Below are 26,446 nucleotides of genomic sequence, written 5' to 3'. Positions count from 1 at the left end.
CCAATAGCGTTCCGTTAGATAGGAACAGATTTGATAAATACTGATAACTCTCGGATAGAGTATTAGAACGGAAAGATCCATTAGATAATGAACTATTGGTTCTAAGCCATCTCTGACGATTAATCAACAATTCGAAGTGCTTTTCTTGCGTATTCTTGATAAACCAGCGTTTATATAGAGATGTAGGAGGATCTGTTTGGGAAGTAAGAAGCCCCTTTGACATCTCTTCATCTGCAAATAATTCTCGATGTGAAAACACAGAGCCAGGGGGCTGATCTTTGAATAGGAAAAAGAGTGGATCTGCAGGGTCCCAAATGAATTGGCTTATTCGAAAAAGGCCTTGAGATCTATCTCGTGTCTGGTACTGCATGGTTCCACTCTGCAAGAACCCCGAATCATTCTCTTGAAGCTCATCCTCTTCATCATAAATGATCCGCTTGCCCCGAAATGACCTGGACCAATAGGGAAATCCCAATTCATTGGGCCTTTCGATACAATCAAATAGAAAGCCCCAAGGGCGCCATATTCTAGGAGCCCAAACTATGTGATTGAATAAATCCTCCTGCGGGTCAAGGGCTCCTTCTCCCTCCCCTTCTTCAAACTCCGATTCATATTTTTCATAGAGAAATCTCTGATCAAGGATAGACCAAGAGCCCTTTTGCATCATATCTAAGGGATTCCTCGGTTCGGGCCGAAGAAGCAATGTCACTCGATCATTATCAAACTGACTGCAATCTTTTTCTGTCCGTGAAGATCCCACCAGAGCGCCCTCTACTTCTAATAGGCCATGAACTAGATCAGAATCATTCTCAACGAGTCCATAAGAAATGATCCCATTTTTTTCATCGGGTACGGATAAAGACCAAAGATCTTGAGCGACCGATCCGGCAGAACAACTCAAAAGATAAAGAAGTATCGTTAATCTCTTCATGCTCGTTCCAAGCTCGAAGTACCATTTGTACAAATAAGAATCCCCTTCGTTACATGATTTCTTCTTCATATAGATAGATATAGGATCTATGGGGCAATTACTTAGAAGTACATTTTGTGCTACAGCCCTTCCTATCTGATAGAAAAGGATCCCATGATCCTGAACCGATCTTACCTGGGATCGCAAATCCCAAGTTTGTCTATGAAGAGCGGATCTAATTGTATTAGTGTCTATAATTGATTTCTTCTGTGTAATACTAATCGATAGGACCTCATTGGTAAGTGCTACAAGATCTCGTGCATTGGAACCCATGGTTATGGACCCGAATCCGTTAGTATGGAACATTTTCTTTTCCAAGTGAAATCCCCTAGTATATAAAAGAGTGAAAAAGTGCTTTCGCTGTTGTGGAATACGAAGCCTTCGTATCTTAATGCATGCATTTAATTTATTCGGAGCTATTAGAGCGGGATCCACTTTTTGGGGAATATGAGTCGAAGCAATAACAAGAATATTTCTAGTAGAACATCTTTCACAATCCCTGGAGAGATGGTTCACTAATAGACCGAGGGATAAGTCATTCGACTCATTCACATCCAGATCATGAATGTTTGGAATCCATATTATGCAAGGAGACATTGCTTTTGCTAATTCGAATTGAAGGGTGATATAAAATCGGTCTATTTCCGGCATCATATCCACAGTTAGCCCATTCATCCTAGTTAGCAGTTCCAGCTCCGTATCAAGGTCACGATCGATATCGTCACTAGCATCAAGATTGTCACTATCATCAATATCGTCACTATCATCAATATCGATCTCATCAAGAAGAAAACCTTTAGACTTGTTATCCAGGAACTTGTTCAGAAATACCGTAATGAAAGGAACATAGGAGTTTGTCGCTAGGTATTTGACCAAATAGGATCGTCCAGTTCCTATAGAACCTATCACAAAATACCCATAGAGGGGGATAAGGCTAAGCGGAGCGAAAAAGGTTTTCCATGAAATGGGAAATGAAAACTATTTTCCCCACAAGAAGTTTGTGAATAATTGATTGTCTGATAATGAGAAAGAAATATCCGTCTTTCTGCTAAACAGGATGGATTGAACTCATAATACATTAGATACTTTTTATGAATGTCAACTAAGTATCGTAAGTAAATTGCTCCCGGTTGTTCAATCATTTGATAACCAGAGTCATTCTTTGATAAATGATCACTGTGAGTCAGACTCAATAGAATTTCATCAATCCTATTTTCTGTCGTTAAGGTGGAGAACTGAACCAAGAATTCTCTTTCTTCATCATCAATCGAATCACTGTTCGCGACCCAAGATTCTATTTTCTCATCAATCCAATCCCCGTTCACGTTTTTTCTTTTTCTTATCAATGGATAGATCTCTTTACTTGTATGACTTAGATGTCTCGTATTTCTTGAAAAAGTGATTCGATTGATGGGATTTGGTATAAGATCGATGATCTCGATGAGATTGATATTCCAATCTTTCTTCTTAGAACATATTGATTTGACCCCATAAGCGGGACCAAGCATGTTGCCGCCAGAAGAAGAAGCCCGTATTTCTTCTAGAGAATCTCCTAATTGTTCCAGAGCAACTAGAACGAGATTCTTTAACCAGAACGAATTCGGTTCAGATGTAGGATACCTATCAAGAAGTTTTCGCAACTCAATCATAGATGATGGAGTCATCAAAGATTTTACCCTTTCGAACTCTGGCTGTAACTCACTAGAGGCCCGGGAAACAAAGAGAAGATGTGTACGAACGAGATATCCAGCAACAAGAAGAAGGAAAAGGATTGAATAGAGGAACTCCCGAGCATTTGGCGATCTCAGATGTGTCGATATCAATGGTGACTCATTATTTCGATGAATCATTTCTTCGGACAGAAGAACATTATGTAAACACTTACTCGAGATCTCACTTATCAGATTCCATTGTGGAAGACACAATTTTTTCTGAAGAATTCGCCATGATATACCTGATCCATGCATAATATCAGGAAAAATGGATACAAATTTTTGACTGCTACTTAGTATTGGCAATAGGTCTGAAAAAGAATCTAAAAATATCAAATTTAGATATTTGTACCCTGTCGAAGTAAGGAAGCATGGCATATATGTTTGGAATATATTCCATTTTGAGAGAGTTGAAAAAGCACTATCTCGTTGAAAGGTTCTATACGTCTACCCTTTCTCAACGCATTTTTTTAGACAAAGACTCCATTTTTTCCTCTTTTCAGATGATAAATCTTTCTCAGAACATGGAGTGTGAATCAAACCCATGTTTGAATTGAAATTGAGATACTGATGCAAGTTCTTCCCTTCAGAATCAGATAGATTCATATCTGAAAGAGGTTGACAATAAGTTCTTTCAAAATTGACTATTTGCCCCTCTGGTAGAGGTGTTCCAGAAATGTCTGCGATCGAGTAAATAGCTCTACGAACGAATGGATCGGATCGACTTGGGAAATGGAAAGATTTGTACAAGTTATACGTTTTGTCACCACTTTGTGGAAAATCGTTAGGTATGAATATGTTAGATACTTGTGACTCGATTGGTGAAATAGTATCTCTCCCCCAAAAAGCATGTTTTTTTTACCGACGCACAAAGAAAATATTTTGTTGCGAATGAACAAGATATTGAGAAATTGTCCATACGTAAAATCCGAATTATTGATACGGGCCTTTTCCATAGAAAAGGGGAATCTTGTGTTCCAATAGAAGCAGAAGTGATGTGGATTATTCAAGAATCGAAGTCGATTTGCTTTATAAAAAGAAGATATCATTAACTGCCCAAAAAAGTATAGAAATATAAAAGGGTTCACAAAGTTTCTCAGGAAGAACATCAAACTTGTTTGCAACATAAGGGGTTACAAACGATAAACTTTCTCCTACGTCTAGAAAAGAATAAACACCAAAAGCAAATAATTCAATCGTACTGGTGACAAAATTATGAGATTTTTCTTGCTCGTGATGACTAGTGATTTCATAAACAAGGTTTTCTCCCCCGCTAGTACCAGAGGTAGCCTCTCTAGGTGCAAACTCGTCTGGTGGATCAACTGATGAATATTGGACTCTATTACTCTAATTTCCAATATCTTTTATGCTATTTGATATTCTTTCATGATGTAGCCCTCTTGTCCACACTTGAAGAAACCTGTCTGACCATCACGACACTTACCTGAGTGGATTCTACCATAACACGCGGGAGCCCAGTTACCTAGTTGTGCCACACCGAGACTGTGCAGGTTTAGCTTTGAAGTTCTAAGAATTCTGTCCATAATACTTACCTTCATTTTTGGGTGCAAGTGCACTAGCAGATAATGAAGCAAGTCTATTTTGCTTTTATAAAAGGACGAACATTCACATTACCTTTCTACTACCCGGAGTCATTCCTTGTATTAACTTTATTATTTCTACATTCTTCTCTAACTCTCTATTTCTATTCCTCAACCTGATGCACATAGACCACCAATCTTTATATGTCCATGTCGCCAATTAACATAGATGCCCTACTCTCTTTGTTTGATAAATGGGTCAACCCAAAAATGAATCAACTAATTCTTCTTCTAAAATCCGCAACCATCTCTCGAACATAACAGGGCATAGGGGTGTAAAAAATGAACCCAAACCCGCCCAGAATTTTTAGGGTTGGGTTCAAGATAATTTGAATTGGGTTCAATCTCAACCCATTCAAGCACAACCCATTTGAAGAGAAATCTCAATTGAGTCCATTACAATATCCAATTTCAACCCGTTTTAAATCTTTTTATTAATATGTGTTCCTATATAAAAGGTATGAATTATTATCTATTTAACATCTTTTATGATTTATATATCCATTTGTTACCTTTTTAACAAAAAATTCTTGAGTGAATATTAAAATTGTGATTATAAAAGTTATATATCAATATGTTAATTAGTGATATTAATCGAGTTAAATTGGGCGTGTCAATACCCAACCCATTTTTTTTGCCTATTTAATCCCAAAGTAAACTTAGGAGGGTCAAGACCCAACCTGATTTCTATTCAACCCATTTAAATATTTTCAATTTCAACCCAACCGTCCATTTGACACCCTAACAGAATTGTTCGGTGAAAGACTCAAAGTATCCTGTTTCATTGTTAGGAATTCTCGAACCCTAGCCTCTTTCAATTCTCGAGGAAAGAAACGCCCAAGAATGCCTTTTGAAAACAGGCCTAACTCGTAGGTAGTGCTACTCAACTCTACCCCTTTTCTATCAGTCAAACCAAGTCCTAATCATGAATACTCAAAGTATCCTATTTCGGAGTTAGGAATTCTCATACCCTAGACTTTTTCACTTCTCGAGGAAAAAACTCCCAGTAATGGCTTCCCGAAAGATGCCCAACTCGTAGGTGTTGCTACTCAAATCTACCCCTTTTCCACCAAACAAACCAAATCCTAACATTTTTGTTTAGTTGATATGCAACTAGTTTCACTCCCCCTGTGATGACAATATGCATTTCACCAAGTACTTCTTCAGGTCCTCAATAAATTTATCTGGATCCTCAGTAGCGCTCTAATTAGTGAATCTTGGAGGATTCATCTTAAATCTCACGAATCCTTGAAGTATCAGTCCCTTCTTGTCTAGATAATCTCTGTTGCACAACCTGATTAGTCTCAGCTTGACGGAGCATCCCTATTGCCTCTATGAACTAAGCACTTGTAACTTCTTCTTGGGGTTGCATTTTAGGTGCATTGGGTACCCCTTTCTTTTAGAAATTATGCCTAGCAGGATGAATTTTGAGAGCTCTTTGTGGAGGCATGCTTATATAAAAACACGTGCAACCCAGAATTAGAGCCATTTTTTAGAGATTATGCTCTAACGCAAGACATGAGAGTGAATGAAGTGAGAAATTTTCGTAAGTGTTGCAGCCCCCTAATTATACAGGTTACACACTTCATACCAATGACTAGGACTCTACAAAGATGAATTCATAGAGTCACAAAGACTTTTGAATAATGTGCTCTGATACCAAGTTTTTCATGCCCCGAGCATACACCGTGGATGTGGTCGACACTTGAGAACCAATGTTGGCCTTGGGGAATCCTTAGCCTGGCTTAGTTACTGAGTGGAAGACTATATGCCTATGTATAATGATTAACATAAATATACTCAACTTTAATATTAAAGTAACATAGAATGTTTAAAAGTCAACATTCAACTTGGCCAAAATGGTGAATCAAGTCTTAACATATAGAATTGGTAATGTAAAGACAACTTAAGTACAAATTGTCGAACTATGTTTGAAGCCTCTAAAAAACAGGGAAGGATATTGGGACAAACCCCATGACATCTTAATGAACTCATTAATTAAGTGAAAGCGATTCAAAATAGTCCTCAAGAATGCAAGGAGGATCATCAACAGACTCTAGAGTGATAAATTGGATCAATGAGGCACCAAGTAATGATCCTGATTACCTGCCTCAACATCATAATAAGACGCAGGCCAACTAGCATTAGTATAATCAATGTACGAGTATGAGAGTTGGAATTCTAAACACAACATAGGCTTGAAAATATTCTGAAAGAAAACTTACATTGGCTCTTCTCAACTAATGAATAGAGCAATGAGACACATGCAATATATGAAAAAACTTTATAAAATGGTAAAATCAACATAGTTCGTTAAAGAAATGCAATAACAAACTCAAATCATATAACAAAGTAATATAGTGTCTATTGGAGTTTTTCTAGCCGACAACCACTACTATGACCCTAGGTGGTGATACAACATCTTGCCCACGCTGCCAGAACTATCTTATAATTTGCCGTCACATAGAATGCTTAACTTATGCTACCAGAATCTTAGTAGTCAACTAAAAAGTATGATCATTTACTACCCATGATGGTTACATTGTTTATGGAGACCCGAGCTAATATAATTTGCATCCCCATATCGGTTCTCATTACTACTACAAAAGATATACTTAGCTAATATGTTTTAAAACAAACTTCTTTCTTTGGTTTGAGATATTTACTTAAAACGTAGATTAAAAGGTCTCTTGGATTCGATGTTCCCTTTTCGTACTTAAACTGATAAACTTCTTTAGGAATAATTAGTTTCCTTATAGTTCTTTTGAGAAATTAACTCAACTCTTTAATCTTTGCTTAATTTGAAACTTAACTCTTAGAACAAGGTTAAAATGTCTGCGAAAGGCTTTTGTAAAAGTTGAATGAACTTCTTGTGACTTTCTTCTTAACCTCTAAACTTGACTTTTAACTTTCCTTGAATTGAATTATGGATTGAAGGATCATGATTAAGGATAGGAAAGATCTCGTGATATTTAGGAATTGTTTTATATAGTTAATCATGACAAAATATCAAGAAATCATTGTCTAGATACTACCCGCGACGTGGAGGTATATTTAAATTTGGTCGCAAAAATACTTTTTGACGCATCAATACATTTTGTGAAATTTTATGACAAGCTCGCGACGTGGCATTACTACTCAAATTTGCATGACTTCTCCTTATTTAATTTTCTAGTACCAATTCATATAATCTCGATTGTTCTTCTAAATTTTTCTTTACATTAAGAAACCCAACATATGTACCCATGAACTAACTCAAAATAACTCTAAAAATCAACGTAAATATCTAAGAAACTTCTAAATTCAGCCCAATTCAAGAAAGAAAAACAAATTCTAGAACACCATTCAAGATTCATTAACTTTCAATTTTCTAGAACAAACCTCACTAGCATAAACTGTCTTGGATCATGGGTGAACGAACTCAACTCTATGAAGGACTCACATACCTCTTTAGGGATCAATCCTTGTAGAAATCCACAAGCTAAACCTTCAAGAACGACGAACATTGCTCTATCTCCTCTTTGTTCCTCTTACATTCATTCTCCAAATCCATAACAGATGCTTCAACATGTGTATCTTTTATATTTTGCGATCAATGACACAAACCCACAGTTAGAGTGTCTACGAATCAAAGCTAGTAAAGTAACCCAACCAAGGGGTGGGTTCGTGTCCGAAGGGAGTGGTAGTGAAAGTAGTAGCTACATAGAATTTCTCTCTAAATACTGATAGTTTAATACATTTTCGAATATTAAAACAACACAAGTTTAATTGGTGACACAAAGTGTCAAATATCAAGAATGGTTTTTTTCACAAGTAGTAAAATAGAAAAAATAAATTAGAGAACAGGTATGGGAGAGAGTTCTTGGGGTTTGACCGCGCAATATGTTTATACAAACTAATGGGTACATGTTTTTGAAAAAAAAAGTCAGAAGACTGAAAGTTCCCTCTCGAGAAACATACCTCATGTCAAAGAGGCTTCTCTCAGACACTCACTCGTCTAAACAAACCATCATACACCGTACCCACACCCTGACCATTCGATGGAGGGTTATTAGTTATGGGACTAAGTCTCACCCTCTCGGGCTGAACCTCATGTTGCTCCTTAAGCAATTAGTCTAGCGGTCTTGATTTCACGACCTCTCTCTTGGGCTACCCAAAAACACATAGGTGGTTTTATATTTGCGACTAAAAACCCATTAAATTAAATCACAACTACAAGGTGAAATCACCACTAAAATGCATCTAATTCTATCAACAAGAAAAACTCAACAGTAATATCAAAACATATTTGCTGAATCACACCCCAATAGCCACACATCAAGCATTAATAAAATGTACTTGAAACAATAAAAAAATAAAGTGGGTATAAGAGACCAAGCCTTAAAAATAGCAAAAGGCAAGTAAGTGTTTAAGACCCACTTCAAACATTGGAGGAAGAGGTTCTTTCTTCAAGCTTCCTCAAAACCCACTCCAAACTTTAGAGAAAACTTAAGAACAAAGTTTCTAAAATAAAATATTCAGTGTATCTCTATTTTACTCTTTCAATATTCTATATCTAAATAATAAAAGTGTTCAATATTTATAGAGATCATTTATAGTGTTGGTTGATCCATTCAACGTCTTTAGTTATGAATCACTGAGTGATTCAGCGATATCGCTTTCTTTGGTTTGTCATTGTTTGTGCCCTGTATTTATATCCATGAATGCTACAACGTTGGGCATAATAAATCTGCTTCATAGAACAATTTTGCAAAGCGTCGACTACTTCTTTTCGTTGCATTTTACTCAACCTCCTTCAGGGCTCACTTATTGTAACACGAGGTGGAACTTTGTTATAAGGCATATCGCCAAGTGTGCTTGGCGATGCACACTTTGAATCTTCATCTCTTTTCTACTATTATGCGGGTAAGTGTCCATGCTCCTACCATATCCCCCAATACTTGAAAGTTAGATGTTTTTATTAGGTATCGAGAAATAATACACAATCGAGGACACTATTTTCATTAAAGAAAGACCCTAGATGAGTCCAATTTGAGGACTCATCAACACCCCCAACTAAAATTATTGTTTGTCCTCAAGAACTTAAGATTAACAGTTCAAATAGGATGTCTCAAATATTTATACACAAAACTCAATCATAAATATACACAACAAGACTCAAACTACTCATGCGTAGCTCAATTTTATACTCAAAGATTCATGTTGTGACACAACATTACCAAACATTCTTGAGCTTACAGTACTTGCTACTAATTCAAGTTCAATCTCAACAAAAGTATCTACATGCCCTCACACAAAGAATAATTCTTTCACATACGTATATTTATTAACTTAGGATCACGAATATGATGCCACACTCACACTCACAAAGAGGAACATAATGCATGTTTTTACCCTTAGGGTTGCCCTGATCTTCTAATTGACCTTCGGTTTGGTTCGCTGAAGATAAAAAAAAAGGTCTTTCTAATGCTTGTAATGAGGTTGAGTGCAAAGGTATGATCATTTGGGCTCAGTGAATTTTTCTCCAATGAGATATGATTTCCGTAAGCTATGCCCTATATTCCTTCCTAAATCCTTAGTCAAGTACTTATAAGTCATCTTTTATTTCCCTTCATAGAATGCTTTGAAACCTGATTTCTTTCATTTCTTACTTTTATTTCACGACTTTTCTTTTCATTTTATTTTTTTTGTATGGAGGGCTTACATTTTTGTGAAATATCATGGGTTTGCGAGAATTTTCTTGAACTTCTTGACTTCTTCATTCCCTTCTAACCACACCCTAACTTTGTCTCTCGGCCTATGTTTTCTATTTATTGATATCATATCTCAAAGAGGATTATAGGTAGTGGGTAACCTAAGCCTTAAGTTTTGTCAAGGTTTTTCAAAGGAAGAGGTAAGGCTCAAAGGGTGTTCAAAAGAGTTTCACACACTCACGGGTAGGCCACAAAAGAGGTATAGATCAAAGTTTACTAAAACTCTTATGAATTGCCTAAGATCATGTCAAGAAGATACCTTTCTAAATCAATTAGACTAACCGGGCAATTCTTGCTTTATTCATTCAAGGTTCCAATTAAATTCATCACACAAAGAAGTGACACTTAAGTAAAACTAGACAATACACTTTCACTAGTGTGCAATGGTTATTGCAAAAGAATCAATTCTATAATTGGCTAATCACAACGAGTTGCAAAGAGTTCAAATATGGCCTATATAACTTCATTCGTTCTCATTGTATCCACACATTCATGTTTGTTCGATTGAGAGCACTTTTAAAGTCATTGGTATTGATCGAAACTAAGACTTAAATTTTTTATGAACAACCACTTTCAACAGAAGAGGTGGGGAAATTTTCAAAATTAGAAACTTTTTGAAAGGGCCAAAGTTATTATGAAATTAGGACACAAAATATAGCCATAAGCTCAAACATTTGCGAAAGTAGTTTTAAAAATACAATTTAAATAGACAACCAAAAAATATATCAAAACGAACAAGTGCATTAAGAATCAATTAACCATTCAAAATAAGAAAATCAAGGTGGTTGCTTCACCCTAACCCAAATTTTCAAAAATGGCATTTCATGTAAAATAAAGGATAAGGCAGAGGGGAGTCCTCTCCAATCCTCTTAGTTTAAGTTTCCACCGGAGGGCCAGCTCCATTAACTCTGGCAGGTGGTGCTTTTTCAAAAAATTTTGAAGAGTTGCATCCATCATAACTGAATCAATCTCTTCAAAATCACCTCCCTCTTCAACTTCTTCATTTATCCCCATTTTTAACTCCTGATCAACTGTCTTGTAAACTCGGTTTCCAGGTCAAGAAATGGGTTGGGGCATGTATGGGATTTGCACCGTGATAAAGTTCATACTCGTTTGTAGACTTCAAGTAGCACATTTCAACTTTAAGTTTTGTAATGTCTTCTTCAGTGCTGCAACCTCCTTTAGGGCTTCTTGTTATTGTTCGCACATTGTTATCCTTTATTCTAGATTTGCAATTATTGAAATCAGTGGTTCTACGTCATCGTCTTGTGCAATTTGAATCATTTTTGGAATGGTTATTTCTAGCCTTGCAGCCTAGGATTCAACTGGCTGTTCCTACCGCCCTATTTGGATTGAAGAAATCATAGTGATTGGTGTGCTGGAGGTAAAAAACCTACATGATATTGCCACAGCAGAAACACCTAATGAGTCAGCTGAAGAAATAATGGAGTTATTTATACTTGAAGGATTGAAAATTGGGTGTGTTCTGATGCTCCCATATGTATGTTTTTAGCGGCTTGGGATACCTTTTGCTTTTTCTCAGTTTGGTCTTTGAGATATTTGGATTCAATCGTAACAACCCGTATACTACATAGACCACAATTCAAATTTTCCAAATGTGTAGGTTCAATCTTCGGAGGCCACCCACGATTCATGGACCAGGTCCGTCGATCTTAGTCCATAGAAAATCAAAAGATCCCAAATGACGGCCAGGACGTGCGGACTGTAGGTAGGACCACAATCCATCAATCTTGGTCCACATGCAAATTCTATTAACCAAATGATGAAGAAACAAGACAGATTGTTCGTGGTACCACGGTCCATGGACCAGGTGCGTCGATCTTGGTCCATCGACCCACTGTCTGAACCAAACGACAAAGGAACATGAAGGACCACAGGTGGGACAAGGTCCGTCGATCTTGTTTCACACATCAATTCTATAAACAAAACGGTGGTCAGGCCTACAAATCAGAAGTAAGACCATAGTCCGTGGACCAGTTTTGTCGATCTTTGTCCATACACACTGAACATCACCTACAGACCATAGATAGGACCACGATTCGTGGACTAGGTCCATCGGTCAGTCTGACAGCATTTAAGTCGGGGGTCTTTTGGTCTTTTCCTTTTTCTCTTAACCCCTAACCTACGTTGTTTATACCCTAAATTATGAGGTTTTAGTCAGTTTAAGCGTAGATACATAACTCAAACTTATCTAAGTAAAATCATTAATAAAAACATAGAAAATTAGAAGCTAGAGAGGAGAAAAAGGTACCCTAGTTCAAGAACACAACAATGTTCCAACAATTCCAGCCCCTAAATCTAAGGATTTCTCTGTGGAATTCATCACCAGGCATGTGATATATCACTAGTGGTTTCCTTTTACCCATTAGGTCCCAAGTTTACAGTCAGTTTCTTGATTCCCTTATTATGATATGGTTTCTTGAATGCTAGAATTATTGGGTTCTTAAATGATAGAATGCTACAAATCAGATTAGTACGTTGCTATTCAGATAAAGGAATAAACTTCAGAATCTTAACTATGTATTTGTTTAATTCTTGAATCACATAATAGGAAAGATATTTCAGTTGTCTAGTTATACATGCCTCAGTTATTAATGCATCATTATCAGATTAATTGTTGCATTCTCAGTTTTGCATGTTAAGTTTTAAGTTATTTATAGAATTTTAGTAATAATTAAATAACCACTTAATTCATTAGAATAATACCGAGTTGGACTAGTGTTCAACGTACTCAAATAGTCCCAGAACTAATGGACAAGTAGGTTGTAAGTCCCCTATGTGGGTATCAAATTAGTGATCACACTAGCATCTTTCTATACCTTTGGCCAGGTGTATTGGGACTTGTCGATGTGTCATATACATCGAACTACACATTTAACTAATGTGGTTTTATTATCGGTTCTAGTATCTCCAACAGTTCAGTCAGAACTCTATCGCTTTGTCCATATTTAAAGTTCAGTTATTATTCAGTCTCAACATGTTAAAATTTGGTCATTTCATCCAGTTAGCTCAGCATTAAGTACATCATGTTTAGAATATTATACTTTCTTTTGTGCTTGTTAAGTTATATATTATCTTAACATTAATCTATCCTACATGCTCCGTACCTTTCAAGAACTAACACATACGCGCTCTATATTTGCTCGTGATGTAAATTAATGTTCTTAGTGTTCAGATCATGTTAAATCAATTCCTGTTCTCCAGTCGGCAAAATTAGTTGGGAGTCCGCATTCTGCGAGGACATTAGTCATGAGTTTATTTTAAGTATTTTTAGTCCTTTAGTTTTAGTTTTGCTAGACTTAGTTGGGGACTTGTCCTAGTATTTTAGTTAATTAGACGCTTATTTTAGACATAGTTAGTTTCTTCTTGGTATTGATTTAATATCTTCTCTTTATTAATGTCATTAATTTTCATACATATCAGTTATAGTATATGGGTATTCCCCATCTTTGTATTTTCATTATGATTTAGCTTTCACACAAGATTATTATCTTTACTATGCGCATGATCATGCCAACAAGGTTAGCTTGGGATCACTTGTGGTCCTAGGCCCGTGTCTGCATCTCGGGGGTAGCTCGACGTGTGACAAACTCTATATCAAAGCGCTAGGTTTATGTTTCCTAGAATGTCTCAAAACCTACAATAGGTAGAGTAATTTCCATGGGTGTGTAGTGAGCACCACATCTAATTAGAGGAAGACTACAAAGTGTTTTAGTAAAGTCCTCACTTTTTTTGTTACTCTTCTCTTGCATAAGGTATGATCTTATTCCGTTCTAATTCAACATTCTACATTTTAGATTATGCCTCCTCGTAGAGCTAACGCCAGGAATGCAAACGCAACTCCTCCAGTCCCAATTTTGGACGTCTCCAATGTTGAGTTCCAAAATTCCATTCAAATGATGTCTTAGAGTGTTGCTAACCATAACAATCAGCAGTTTTAAACTCCCGTGCATTCTAATGGTGGATCAACAACAGCTAGGGTTTGTGACTTGTTAAGATTAATCCGCCTGAGTTCTTAGGATCGCAAAATGGTGAGGATCCTTATTGGTTCTTGGATGAGATTAAGAATATAATTAAGGTGATACAGGTCGCTGAGAATGATCGGGTTAAGTTTTAATCGTACCAGCTTAAATATGTAGCTAATATATGGTAGACTCAGTAGAAGGGAAATAGGGGTACAAATTCAACTCTTATTACTTAGGATTGCTTTAGTGTGATATTTTTGGACAGGATTTTCCCAGTAGAGTTAAGAGAAGAAAAGGCTCTAGAATTCATAAACTTAAGGCGAGGTAACACGACGATCCAACAGTATGGGCTGAAGTAAAACCAACTCTCCAGGTATACTCCTCACATATTTGATAACTCCAAGGCTCTAATGAATATTTTATTTTATGGAGTGTCAGATTTTGTGAAAATAGAGTGTAAAAATGCTATATTACTGGGATATATGAACATCTCTAGGCTTATGACTCATGCTCAGCAGGTTGAGGGATATAAGATTATGGAACATGCCATGGAGAATAAGAAGGCTAGAGCTGGGAACTATGACTTCTCTTAATAGAAATAAAGTGGTGGAAATCGGTTGCGGAGTTAGGCGAAGTTTTTAGCCCCAACCCAAGTCGCACATGAAATTGTGTCCCATACTCCAAAAGTAGGTATGATAAGAAGTTTAGAGCACCAAGATCTAAGTCCCAAGAAGGGTTTGAAGAACCAAGACTTACCCCACTTGACCTAAGTGTGGTAAGAACCATCTGGGCAAGTGCCTTGCATGAAAGGAAGGATGCTTTGGATGCTTTCAGTTTGGTCACAAGTTGAAAGATTATCATTCTAGATAGGGTCAAGGAGGTACTAATGGTAGAACTCAGTCTACAGCTTTAGCTGCACCAGCAAACCGCTTAACTCAGTAGGATAACTCATCTGGTACATGTGGCACTCAACACCAGAAAAGGTTGAATGCTCTTCATGCTTGCATAGATAAGGAAAGTTCTCCTATGTAGTCACTGGTACATTACGAGTCTTTCACCTTTATGTTTATGCATTGTAGATCCAGTGGCTACGCCCTCATTTATAACTTCTTACATAGCAATCCAATTTAGTGTTAGTCCAGAACACTCTCAGAACCTTCCCCAGTCACTACTCCAGTCGGTGACCCAGTTATAGCTATATGCGTATACAATCATTTCCATGTTACATTCTCTTAAAAACTCATCTCAGCAGATCTTGTAGATTTAGAAATGATAGATTTTGATGTCACTTCTAAGCATGTATTGCTAACATCTCTTTTATGCCTCACTCAATGGTAGAGCTTGGTTCGTTTTAAGTTTCCAAACAAAACAATATTATAATAGAAGGGTAGTAGCTTAGCGCCTATTAGACGATTCATTTCTTACCTTAAGGCTATATAGATGTTTTCTAAGTGTTATCTCTATTATATAATTTGAGTTAGTGATTCTTGATCAAAAATCCCAACTCTTGAGTCAGTTATAGTAGTCAATTAGTTTCTAGAAGTATTTCAGACAGATCTTTCCGGAGTTACTCTCTAAAGGGAAATTGACTTTGGAATAGTTCTTTTTCTACATAACCAACTTATTAATATTCCTCCTTACAGAATGTCTCTAGATGAGCTTAAGGAATTGAAAGAGTATTTAAAATTACTTCTAGGTTGCATGTTGTTGATTTGTCTATTATCTTAGATAGAGGTCCTTAGTTTACCTCTCCTTTTTGGAAGTCATTTTAGAAGGGTCTTGGTATTCAAGTTAACCTTAGAACATCATTTCATTCGTAGACGGATGGACATGCAACACATACCATTCAGAACCTAGAGTATATGTTGAGATCTTGTGTTATCTATTTCAAGACTAGTTGGGATGATCACCTTCAACTTATTGAGTTCGCCTACAATAATAACTACCACTTCAACATTCAGATGGCCCTTTATGAGGCAATGTATGGGCGTAGATGATGATCTCTTGTTGGTTGGTTTGAAGTAGGTGAAGCACCTTTGATAGGACCAGATTCTGTCATTTATTCTATAGAGAATGTGAAACTCATTAGAGATTTACTTAAGTCAACACAAAGTCGTCAGAAATCTTATGCAGATATAGGGAGAAGGGAACTAGAGTTCCAAGTTAATCATCGGGTTTTTCTTGAAAGTGTCACCTATGAAGGGGGTGATGAGGTTGGCAAGAAAGGGAAGCTAGTGATTTATATGTATGCCCTTACAAGATCCTGAAAAGAATTGGCAAAGTGGCATATGAGTTGGAGTTTCCAATAGAACTAGCAGCATTGCATCTGGTCTTCCACATCTCACTTTTGAAGAACTGTCTAGGTGATCCCACCTCGTGGTGCAATTAGAGAGTATTGATGTGAAATATAGTCTTTCTTAAGAGGATGTACCAGTTGATATCCTTGATGGTTAGGTAAGAAGGTTGAGAAAAAAATAAGTCGCTTCTGTCAAGGTTTTGTGGAGGAGTCAGTCCATAGATGGAGCTACTAGGAAAGTAGAAACAGCCACGAAACCCAAGTATCCTAACCTCTTTCCTTCAGATTCGAATCCATCTTGATGTAATAGTTCCTCTTCAGTTTTTCAGCCAGTCATGCGTAAATATGATATACCGGTGTTTCACGGTATTTTTGATGCTTTTTTCTTAAGTTTAGTATGTGTCCAAAAGCCTTTTTGTATTGATTTTTATGTAAGTTTCCCTTTATTTACAGGAAATCTGTCTAAAGATGAACACGGAAGTTTTTGAGCAAGAAATGCAGAAAAGTTACCACCTATGGAGCTTGTGACAATCCGTCGTGCCTGTGACGGTCCGTAGGTGGCATTGTAGTGAAGCTACTGAAGGAAGATGGGGAAGTCTGACCAAGTGTGGGGTTACGAAGTGCATGACGGACGGACCGTCGTAGCCATGACGGTCTGTCCTGCTGGTTCGTGATGATGATCAGAGAAGTAGTCCCAGTACCCAAATTCCAAGAGTTTAAGTGTTATGGAACGGAAACCCTCGATGGATCATCGTGCTTGGAACGGTCCATCATACCTGCCGTCGAGGGTAATAAAGAAAGTAGCAGAACGATTTTCAAAATATAGGACGACGGAGGCCATGATGACCCGTCGTGGCCACAATGGCCCATCACGAGGTCCGTCGACCAAGCCGCATTTTGACAAATTTTAAGCAATTAGAGTCCTTCTTTTAGTAGATTTTTGTTTTTTTATAAATAGTTGTAAAAACCTCGTTTTGGGGGTTAGACTCTTGGTTATTAGAAACTTTTATGTTAGATTCTTTGTTAATAGATTATTTTGATTAATACACTTTGAATTGTTACACTTTTCTCTGGTGTTGATTGTTGGTGATTTTGTCGATTAATCAAGTAAATTTCTTGATTTTATTCTTTCTCATTGAAGTAAGTGCATGAATTCTTATATTATATATATGAATACTGTGATTATGACTATGGGTAACTAAACTCCATAACTAGGGTTGTGGGAACCTTGGGTAAATAATAAAATAAAATATAACTAAAATAACAATTCTAGAATAGTGTCTTGCATGTATTGATAATTCTTTCGCTTAGAAGTCTTTTTAACGGATGGCCAACATTAGAACTCACTTTAATGCTACTTGCCGGACCAAGGACGTAGCTAATAGAAAAAGAATTATGAACATATATTTAGTGTATACTATCTAATAGGCTAGTATTGATTGGTAAGAGGTAATAACTTAGTCAAATATCTAATACAATGCTTAATATGAGGTAAAGGTAAGGGTTAGTATAGCGACACACGTAGCCGGACCAAGGTGCGGAGTGAAGCTTTCTAGATGCCGGACCAAGGATTTAGAAATACATAACTTATCACTTTGCATGTAAGATACTAGGAAATAATTGTTATAGTTAGAATTATCAAGTTAGGAACCTGGGCGGAACACGTAAACCCTAGTTACTTTTATTAATTGATTAAACTCCAACATTTGAATCTGTTAGGTTCCTACTTTAATTTAGTTAGTTATTTTTACTCATTTAGAAATAAAACCCGCCCTTTTATTGTCTTTGTTTTCTAAGGAAATAATTGACTAAATAATAGTAATAATAGATTGAAGTTAAGTCTGGACTATTTTCCTCGTGGGAACGATCCCAACCTCATTAGCTGGGTTCTTTACTTGGTACGACCGATTTATTTCTTATTTGAGAGGTAAGCTAGAGCGTTATTAAATTTGGCGCCACTGCCGGGGAAAGAAGCCTATAGATTAACTTAAAGTTATTACTAAAGTTTAGTCGATATTTTGTTAATTTTACTTTGTTTATTGTTTTTGAATATTGTAGAACTATCTTCCTTGTATGTCAAATACACGGAGAAGAAGAGAACCCTTGTTTCCCTACGATCACGAATTAGAGCGTACACTACGCAACATAAATGGAAACTAGGTTATTAAAGATTATGATCCTAGCCATAACATCCTAGCTCCGGTTGATGTTCATGGTCAGTTATTACCCGATGCTCCGGGTGAAAACCAACAGAGGGGACAAAATCCCGCTCCACGTTCTCAAGAATACTACAGAGGCTATGACAATATAGCAGACTCCGATGGTCCACTTGTCTTGCCCCCTCTACAACCAGGCCACACCTTTGTGGTAAGTAGTAACCTGATGCAAATTCTCACTGCCAGAGGTTTGTTTTCAGAGCTACCTTCAGAGGACCCGCATGCCCATATAGCTAAGATAAGGGCAGTGTGTAAAAGTTGTGTAGGGAGGCTTGACTTTGACTTGGATGTAATAGGGTTAAGAGTGTTTCCTATCTCACTGACGGGAGAGGCTTCTATTTGGTTCACTGAGCTCCTTTATAACTCAATTTTAACTAGGAACCAACTATGGGACATTTGCTTGGCACGTTATTACCCGGTCTCCAAGAAACTAAACCACAAAGACAGAGTGAACAACTTTGTGGCACTACCAGGAGAGTCAGTTAGTAGTTCTTTGGATAGATTCACCTCAATTTTAGAAGCGTCCCCAATCACCACATAGATGATGAGTAACTGAAGGAATACTTCTATCGGGGACAGGATGATAATAATAAAGCAGTGTTGGACACTATAGTGGGTGGTTCTTATGGGAAGTGTCCATATGACGAGATTGCTGAAAAAGTTAGAGAAAATCTCCCGGAACAATAAAGCTTGGAGTACTAGGAAGTCAGATACTGGGAGAAATACCTTCGCAGTACGATCCACTCACAACGCAACCACAGACGAGATTCGTGAAGAGATGACTCAGATGAGAACTAAGCTTGGGTTGGTATTAAAACATATCAGTGGGGGTGCAGAAAAGATAAATGCGGTTAACTACTTTTCTAAACCACCACCACAAAATGATGAATGCTATTATGAGAAGAATTCCTATGCGGTAAATGAACAGATGGGGGGTTACCGACCGAGTGCCCAAGGCTCATATCAGGCGAATTGGCGCCAAGGTAAAGGAAACAAAGGTCTGATCTATGGTAAAGATTATTGGGAGGCCATTACTTGCTACGGGTAGAGCCTTAGTTGATATGGAAAAGGGGTAGATGAAATGTTTTTGAACAATGAAGAAGCTACCTTTAACGTTTGTAGGTCCATGAGGTAGAGTGGTGAGCTCCAATCAGTATCTGCTATATCCTACAAAGAAAACATGAAGAAGGACCATGACCTAAAAAGTGAAAAACGAGAGTTGATGGTTGGGGATTTGGTGCTTTTAGACAATTCTAGATTGCATTGGTTTCCGGGTAAGCTCAAGTCCGAATAAACTGGCCCTTACTTGATTACCCAACTATTCTCTCATGGTGAAGTTGAGTTAGAAACCAAGGAGGGTGTGCAGTTTAAGGGAAAAGAACAACGAATAAAACTCTATTTTAGGCATGCTGATAGGTTGATCAAGTGATCGAGGAATACTATCTTGATGAAGGATGAGTAATCAACGCTCCTCAGTCATGCTGCGACGTTAAATCAAGCGCTGGTTGGGAGGCAACCCAATACTTATAGTTTTTTCTTTTTAGCAATGGTAGCATTTTCTACTGATGGGTTTTTAAAGGTGCAGGCACATCAGCAGGAAATTTTGCAGAAAATCACTTTGCAACAGTCACTGACGGATATATCGACAGACCGTCAAAGGTGCGACGAACCGTCGCATGAGTCCGTCGTTCCAGATACGTCTGTCATTTATTTTCAAAACTAGGGCACATGCGATGGAACCAATGAAGAATCATCGCACCTGCAACGGTCCGTCGTTGGGGTCTCGTTGCATTATTAATGAGCATACCCGACCCGACCCGGTTGGGGGTAATTTGAAAAATTGGTAACTTCAAAAACCCCACCCCTCATTTCACCCATTTTCTTCCCTCTTTATCCCATTTACCTCCCTTTTCAACTTCCAACTTCCTACCTCCTTTCTCTATTAACCGATTGCTTCCCCGAATTCCCTAATTCAGAATATCTCATTTTTACTTGTTAGAGTCGATTGCTGTGGTTCTGTTCTTGATCACTAAGTACCTCCCTTGCTCGTTTTTCTGAAATTCTCTGGTATGTGTCTCTGATTTCTACCAATTTACATCACATTTTTTATCACCTCGCTGTCCAATTTTCTCCAAATGTCCACCAACGGACACATGCGACAGACCGTCATTACCACGATGGTCCGTCCCGCATAACTGTTCTGGTTGTCAGAGACCCTATTCCTAAGGGTCTCCACTTTTTCTAAGTGTCCTTTTATAGACATCTACGACGGACCATCATATCATCGATGGTCCATCCTGCACAATCGTTCTAGTTGTCAGAGACCTTATTCCTTAAGGTCTCCCACTTTTTCTAAGTGTCCTCTTACGAACATCTACGATGGACTGTCATACCCTCGACGGTTCGTCCTGCACAACCGTTTTGGTTGTCAGAGATCCTATTCCTAAGGGTCTCCCACTTTTTCTAAGTGTTCTATTACGGACATCTTCGACGGATCGTCACACACCCGATGGTTTGTCCTGCACAACCGTCATGGTTGTCAGACACTCTTGTCCTAAGGGTACCCCACGACGGACATCAACGATGGACCGTCATTGTCATTAAGGTCTGTCCAGCTTATCTGTCAGACTTGTCAGATACATTTCTTCAGGGGTCTCCACATTAACACAGTTGAAGTAAGATATGACGGACCCCATGATGGTCTGTCGTACTCACGACGAGCCATCACCTGATCCGTCGTGTATGAATGTTACTGCAGAAAAGTCTTTACAGCTTAGCTCTTATTTTTATTTTGTGTCATTTTTGCTCGTCGTGTTTGCTTCTTCTCGTACTAATATTGATTCTTTACAGGTACTATCTCTAGTGGCACCAAAACAAGATCGAGTTTATGCTCGTGGGCGATCAAAGTCTGTCGCCCCGTCTGCCTGGTCATTGACTGTGATGGTGAGAGTGACCCCGAGTACGTGCCCTAAGGCACTGCCATTCCATCACGAGCTGTACTCACTGCCTACTAGTCTGACGAGGAGCGCATACTGATCGGCACACCTTCTGGGTCAGCTACTCATGAAGAAGGAGCATCTGGCTCCTCATGAGTTTCTTGGTCGGAGGTAGCCTCCGGGTCTACTGAAGTCCCTGCAATCGCCAAAGCTCCACAGTCTGCCTCGTCTGATAAGGCTGACAGTTCTGATTCCACTCCTGGCTCACCGACTCGTGCTCTCACCCTAGTTGCCGACCATCCCAACTGGTGGTGTGTCGACGGGCAATATCAAGTTTATTGAGACGCAAAGTTTCTGAATGATAAAGGAGTCATGACACGGACCCTAACATTAGATAGGCGGGTCCTTACGGGAAGTCTCCCTATTATGCCAGAGATCCACAATCTCTTCACCAGACACCGACTAGAGTGGACTGCACGTTCTTTGGGACGTTATAGTGAAGAGTTGGTCCAAGAGTTCTACGCCTCTTACGTGGCTAATCTCAGATCACAGATTGATAGGCTGGCTGCCCCCGCCAAATAGGCCCCATTTGAGCATGTCCGAGTGCGTGGCATTCAAGTAGATATCTCTCTTCCTACCATCCACTGGTACCTATACGATGAGGATGTTGATGCCAACCAGACCCTTCTCACCGCCGAGTTCGACTACCGGTGGCAAATTGTCAAAAATGGCCAATTCTTGCGTGACCATTGCTGAGAGAGACCACAAAGAGGTGGATGGCCCTGCACTTGTCTGTTAATGGAGAGGGTGCCGACTGGGTAACAGAGCCGAACGAAGCCATCAAGAAGGCTAACTTGACCTTCACGACTAAGTTCATATGGTTGATTGTCCGCCATTGCCTTTCCCCCACGGCCGCTGATAATATAGTCACATGGGATCGTGCAGTTCTGATGGCGGGGATTATAGCCGGGTTTGAGGTGGACTTCGCATGGCTTCTACAGGCGGTCATGCACAAGAGGTCTTTCAAGGTCACAACTACTTATCCTTTTCCGTGCATGATGTTTTACCTATGCAGGTCCGTAGGTGTGACCATCTGGCACATTGATCAGCTCAAGACTCCGCTGGGAACTGTTGATATTGGCCTCATCAGGGATGAGGCCAATGTGTTAGCTCCACGCAGAAGGCCCCTTCCAGAGTTACCTCCACTTGGTAAAAATATGGCAGATACGGTAGAACAAGCTCGCACGGCTACGCAGGCTGCTTCTGAAACCACTGACACTACCCTAGTCGAGTCTATCCCGGGTAGTAGCACTGCTCTCTCGCTCATCCCCTTTTCCCGCTCTGGTCCCGCTTGCTACGGTCCCGAAAGTAGAGGCACAGATGGCTACACTTCTGCATCACACCCAACCTTGGATACAGAGGTCTATTACTGATGCACAAGAGCGCTTGGAGTGGAAAATGGTTCAACACACAGAGCGGAAGATCGCTGAGGTTCATCAGCACTTGGACGCTTTTGAGTTGCGGGTGCTAACCCTGCTTGCCCCTCAAGTGGAAGTGTCGACCCTTCAGGCTGCGGTCGAGAGTCTTCGAGTAGACATTGAGATGATCCTAGAGGCTAGGGTGCATGAGTCTGAGGCCCCTTTTGCAGAGCCTGCTGAGGACACAGTGATGGCGTCCTTATTCGCTACTTTTGAGATTCCACCACCTCCCCATCGAGAGCATGCCAAGAGGCGTAAGGGTCGAGAAGAGGATGAGGCTAGAGCATAGAAGAAGGAGCGACGTGAGATGGAGGCTGCGAGGAGAGCCTCGCTTGCTAATGATGAGGCGCATCGGATCAGGGTTGTAGAGTCAGCTGCTGGGGCATCTAGCTACAGAGATATGGCTATAGCGGGGGGCATCTGCTGATAGTGTTGTTGCTGATGAGGACACTACTGAGGGTGTCCAGACTACATAGGTAGTGGGTGCCGGGGAACCGGACCCACCAGCTTGCTGATCGTCGGCGCTTTGCGCCCTATGTTTGCTTCACCTACCACGCTTGTATTTCAATTTCTTTTTATGCATAGGGGACAATTTCATGTCTTTTTGTGGGGGTGGGGTAAATGGAAAGTGAGTTCTAGGGTGAACTCTGAGTAGCCCAATTCACTATCCTCTTTTGGGGTTTTCTTGTCTGTGTTCTTTTTCCCAAGAGACTGATTATTTTTATTGTTCAACCGACATGTCTATATCTTGTGTACATTGTTTAACTCTGAATCATGACGGCTAAAATGATATACTGATGAAATGAAAATGATGCATGACTAGGCATAGTAATTGATACATGTGTGGCTCTAAGCATGACATAGAGATACACCACTGCATGAACCTAAGTCTAAAATTCGAATTATGTGTCTGATAATCTGGTTGAGTAATGAGATGTCAAATGTGTGTGAGGAAGATTTGAATAATCCACTATTTGTATTGAGCTAGAACTTGCCCAGTTAGTCTTGCTAAAAGTAAGTTGTAATAGACAATTAGGAAAGGGTCATTGGCCTTTGTTCAATATAACCCATTTTTATCCTAAATAAAAAAACCAAATGATATTAATCCTTCTTTGATCCAAAATTTTTGAGCTTAAACTAGATATTTCTTTTTCACCCCAACTGATCTTTTCTTGGAATAATGTGTTGGCCCTGGTCCCTCCTTGGGCATGTGCACCTCAACTTATGCCAAAAGCAAAAGTTGAGGGTGGATAATGCAGTAAAAAAGCTTTTTATGTCCCTGACCCAACTTTGGTTATTGTGTACTTTGACTCATGGCAAAGTAATGAGTTGAGGGTGGCTATTCTGAGGAATGCTCTGGAAAGTGGGGTCGAAAGAACAAAGAGAGAGAAAGAACAAAAGTAAAGTGACTCAAGAATCAGTTGAAAGAAAAGTGAAATAATAATAATAAAAAAAATACAATAAATACAAGCAAGAGAAGAAGAGAGTCATTTACACAAATGGAGAAAGAGGGGAAAATAGCAAGGTAAAAGAATATGAGAAATTGGCTGAAATAAAATGATGAAAAGAGATATGTTTAGCCGATATGTCAAGGAGGGAAAGAAGTTACTAAACTATACCTAAATATACGCTACCTGACCCTGAGCCTATGTTACAACCTCAGAAAGTCCTGTCGTGATCCTAAGCGTTGTATAACAAACTTAAAGCACTGAAAATAAGGGCAAGCTTATGGCAATATGTATGAATGAGTTGTGAATTTTTTTTGAGAGTGAGTGTTGAAAAGTAATCCTTATACTCAAACTGAAATCATTTTGTGAAAACTGAGGATGTTGTTTTCAAGTGAGGACACTAGTTGCAATATTAGAAATATTAGCACCTTAGTGAGAAATTGAAGAGGATAGGTGTCAGTGCGTGGTGAGTCTGTTTCATGGTCTGATTCCACATAATTCAAGCCTAATAGTGATAACATGCATAAATATGATGAGACTGATCGGGATTGATAGCCAAATGATTGCGAAAGATAAAACATGGATACTATTTTACAAAGATTGTATAGTGAGTCATAGTGCGTCGCTTGAGTACAAACAACGAATTTAAGTTGAGGGTGTTGATATACCGTAGTTTCACGGTATTTTTAATGATTTTTTCTTAAGTTTAGTGTGTGCCCAAAAGTCTTGGTGTATTGATTTTTATGTACGTTTCCCTTTTTTTTTTGTAGGAAATCTGTCTAAAGATGAATGCGAAAGTTTTTGAGCAAGAAATGCAAAAAAGTTACAATCTACGGAGCCTGTGAAGGTCCGTCGTGCCTGTGACGGTCCGTAGGTGGCATCATAGTGAAGCTGTTGAAGGAAGATGGGGAAGTCTGACCAAGTGTGGGGTAACGAAGTGCATGATGGACCGTTGTAGCCATGACGGTCCGTCCTGCTGGTTGGTCATGATGACAAGAGAAGTAGTCCCAGTACCCAAATTCAAAGAGATTAACTGTTATGGAACGGAAACCCTCGATGGATTGTCGTGCTTGGAGCGGTCCATCATACCTGCCATCCAGGGTAATGAAGAAAGCAGCAGAGGATTTTCAAAGTATGGGACGACGAAGTCAATGACGGCCCGTCGTGACCACGACGGCCCGTCACGAGGTCCGTCGACCCTGCTGCGTTTTGACAGATTTTCAGTAGTTAGAGTGCTTCTTTTATTAGGTTTTTGTGTTTTTATAAATAGTTGTAAAAACCTCGTTTTGGGGGTTAGACTCTTGGTTATTAGACAATTTTATGTTAGATTCTTTGTTAGTATATTATTTTGATAATTACACTTCGGATTGTTACACTTTTCTCTGGAGTTGATTGTTGGTGATTTTGTCGATTAGTCAAGTAAATTTCTGGATTTTATTCTTTCTCATTGAAGTAAGAGCATGAATTCTTATATTATATATATGAATTTTGCGATTATTACTACGGGTAACTATACTCCATAACTAGGGTTGTGGGAACCATGGGTGAATAATAAGATAAAATCTAACTAAAATAACAATTCTAGAATAGTGTCTTGCAACAAGGTTCCATAAGTTCCTGCCTTGAAATCTAAAGATCTCTTCGTGGAATTCAACATAAGGTATGTGGGATTTCACTAGTGGGTTCTTTTCATCCGTTAGGTCCCTAGTTTACATTCAGTTTCTTGGTTCCCTTATTTTTACTAGACCTAGGGTTTCTTGAATGTTAGAATTATAGTGCTTTTAGATGACGGAATGATCCAAATAAGATTAGTTAATTGATGTTCAGATCAATGAATGAATTTTAGAAACCTAGCTATGTATATTTTTGTTCTTGAATTATAGATGATAGTTTAGATATTTGAGTTATCTAGTTTTACATGCCTTAGTTATGAATGCAACATTATCAAATTAATTGTTGCATTCTCAGTTTTCACGTTCAGTTTTGAGCTACCTAGTATTAACATAAATTTAGTCATAATCAATTAACCACTTAATTCAATGGAAGTAGC

The sequence above is a fragment of the Solanum pennellii genome, chromosome 10 (assembly GCF_001406875.1).
Source record: "Solanum pennellii chromosome 10, SPENNV200".
NCBI lineage: Eukaryota > Viridiplantae > Streptophyta > Magnoliopsida > Solanales > Solanaceae > Solanum > Solanum pennellii.
The sequence above is the reverse complement of the archived record's forward strand: the minus strand, read 5'-3'. Positions refer to the sequence as shown.